Genomic DNA, 3383 nt, shown 5'->3' on the forward strand with positions numbered 1-3383 from the left:
TATATGTAGAGAGGAAGAGAGAGGTGAAAAGATTAGTAAGATAGAGTAATGGGGGAGCGGATGAGGAATTTGGAAGGAATTTGAGGGCAAAGTGGAGGGAATGTAAGAAAATATATTGGAAAGAGGTAAAGAGAGTTAGACACGGTGTTAAGAAGTAAGTCGGGGAGTGAATGATATAAATGGTAGATTGCTAGTGGAGAAAAGAGAAAAAAAACGAGCAGATTGAGAGAACACTTTAAGGAATTGTTGAACATAGAGAATGAAAGTATATAATGCGAGTATAAGTGGCTGGAGAATGGCTGGGAGAAGGAGAGAGGTGAGAAGAAAGGAAAAAATCAGTAGGATGGAAGTTGTGGAAGCAATGAAGAAAGTAAAAATGGGGAAAGCCCCAGGAATTGTTGGAGTGTGTGGTGAAATGCTGAAGCATGAGGAGAGATAGTAGCAGAATGGATATGGAAGATGTGCAGATGGGCTTGGTAGGAAGGTGGAGCCCCAGAGGATTGGAAGTCAGGTTCAATATTATTATTCTCCTGTACAAAGGAAAAGGGGAAAAAGAAGGGGCATTTGTCTGCTTAGTATAATAGGAAAAGTGTATGGTAAAATACTTATTGACAGAATTAGGGAAATAACAGAGGAATTAGTTGCCGAAGAACATGGAGGTTTTAGGAAGGGAAGAGGTTGTGTAGATCAGATAGTCATTCGTAGGTCTTTAGTGGAAAAGTTTCTAGAGAAGGGAATGAAGTATTCAGCCTTCATGGATTTGGAGAAAGCATATGACAGGGTGGATAGACAAGGAATGTGGAAAGTATTAAGAATATATACAGTAAATGGGAAGTTGTTGAATGCCTTGAACAGTATGTATGAGAGTGCTAAGGCTACAGTGCGTGTGGAAAGTGAACTGAGTGAATTTTTCTGTTTGAATGTTGGATTGAAACAGTGATGTGTCATGTCTCCATGGTTGTTCAATCTGTTTATGGATGGGGTTATGAAAGAGGTACAAGGTAGGGCAGTAGATGCTGGAGCAACCCTAATGAGAGAAGGCAGTGTTTGGAAACTGCCTGTACCGTTGTTTGTACATGATACTGTATTGTTAAGTGAAGACGAAGGGAAACTGCGAGACTTGGTGGATGAGTTCGGGAGTGTGTGTAAGAAACGGAATCTAAAGGTGAATGTAGGGAAGAGTAAAGTAATGAAGCCACAGAATGTACAGTGAGGCTGGATGAGGAGGAAATGGAAAATGCGCGTGCGTTTAAGTGCTTGGGTAGTGTAAAGAGTAAGGATGGAAGTTTAGAGGGTGAAATGTTTGAAAGGTACAAAAAGGAAGAAAGGTTGCTGGATCTTTGAAAGCAGTGATAAGGAACAGGGAAGTGAGCATGAAAGTAAGAAAGTCGCCGCATGACAGTATTGTGTTACCTACCCTAACGTATGGAAGTGAAGCTTGGACTTTGTTGGAAGGACAAAATCAAGAGTAGCAGCAGTAGAAATGAGTTATTTGAGAGGAACATGTTGCGTTATGTGGAGGGACAGACTGACAAATGAGGAAGTGAAGGAGCGTTGTGGTGTGGATGTGGATGCAATAGAAAGCGTTAGGAGAAATACATTGAGGTGGTTTGGCCATGTGGAGAGGATGGAGAGCTAGAGACTCACGAGGAGAATGTGTGCGAGTGAGGTGGAGGAGGGGAGAAGGTGGGGGAGGCTGAGGTTGAGATAGTGGGATGGAATGGAGAGGTATAAGAGAGGGGGGGATGTGAGCCGGGAACAGGGCAGTGAAATGGCGTTGGACAACGCGACATGGAGGAGATGTGTTTGTGGCCACCCCTTACGGGATTGAGGCGTCTGGCAGTAGGTAGACAGATAGATAGAAATATGCACGTCACAGTTAGGGCATACGGAGATGTGACAAGACATCAGAGAGCTACAGAATTTGATATAGTGTAAATTATTAGTAGCTGTAGCATCAGTTTTCCAAGGAAATGATACTGAAGAAGTAGGAAAACATAGTATAATTATGAATGACAGCCGTAGTAATGAAACATTGGAAATAACGAATGCAAGATGCTCGCTCAAATATTCAGGGAGGCAAGATGGTGCCTGTGTGGAGGTTCAACGAACTCTTCTGTACAGTGAGACTGTCCCCTTCCTCTGTCCCACTCTGTCCCCCCTATCTCCCTTCTTTTTTTCTTCCTCCCACTTCGCGCATAGTTTCCCTCTCAACCCACCTCCTCACCACTTCCCTTCCCTCTCTACCCAGTGTGGCCAAACATAAATCTTGAAAAGCACTAAACTGAACTTTAAACCGCACTAAGCTGTATATGATGAGCTCAAACTCTCACGCTAAACTTGGCTTCAGAACACGTTGGATTTAAAGTCTAAGAGTTTTTCGTGTTAAATTTGTATGAAAAGCACTAGATCTAACGCCAAAAGTGCCAAATTCGCAACAGTGTCTTCACGTATCCTTTCCCCTCTTAACTCCACTTTCCTCCCACATCCTTCCTAAACCCTTCCTTTTGCCCCCTTGTTTTCGTCATGAAGTCACGAATGTACAGTAAGGTTGGATGGTGAGGATATGGAGAATGTGAGTGCATTTAAGTACTTGGGTAGTGTGATTAGTAAGGATGGAACTTTGGGGGATGAAGTGCGTGAACGGGTACACAACAGGGAAGGAAGGTTGTTGGTTCACTGAAAGCAGTGATGAGGAATAGGGAGGTGAGCATGGAAGTTAAGAAGTCACTGCATGATAGTATTGTGATCCCTACCCTGACGTAAGGAAGCGAGGCGTGGACCCTGCAAGAGGGGAACAAGTCAAGAGTGAGAGCAGTGGAAAAGAGTTACTTGAGAGGAGCATGTGGAGTGACATGGAGGGACAGGTTGACGAATGAAGAAGTGAAGGAACGTTGTGGGGTGGATGTGGATGTGGTTGAGAAGATTAGGAGAAATACACTGAGGTGGTTTGGACATGTGAAGAGCATGGATAATGAAAGACTGACTAAGAGGGTGTATGTAGGTGAGGTGGAGGGAGGGAGAGAGAGAGGTAGACCGAGGATGAGGTGGAGGGATGGAGTTGAGAGGTATATGAGGGAGGGGGGGTGAGTTGGGGGGAGGGTAGTAAATGGTGGGTGACAGAGCGACTTGGAGGCGTTTTGTCTGCGGCCACCCTTTGCGGGATTAGGGCGTCGGGCTATAGATAGATAGACAGTTTTCGTCATTCTGCTTCCCTACTGATTCTCTTCTAGCGCCTCTTTTAGTCTGTTCTTTATTTCCCAAGTCACCCCTACTCTCCTACCATTTTTTCCGACCGTCAGTAAAATTCCGAGGTAATTAGAGTAAATCTGATTTGAAATGAGACTCTGTCAGGGAGGAAGCAGGTAATTCAGTTATGTCGC

Source organism: Coenobita brevimanus, chromosome 84, assembly GCF_032717465.1.
Source record: "Coenobita brevimanus isolate Jiangsu-jjx chromosome 84, ASM3271746v2, whole genome shotgun sequence".
In the NCBI taxonomy this organism is placed as follows: Eukaryota; Metazoa; Arthropoda; class Malacostraca; order Decapoda; family Coenobitidae; genus Coenobita; species Coenobita brevimanus.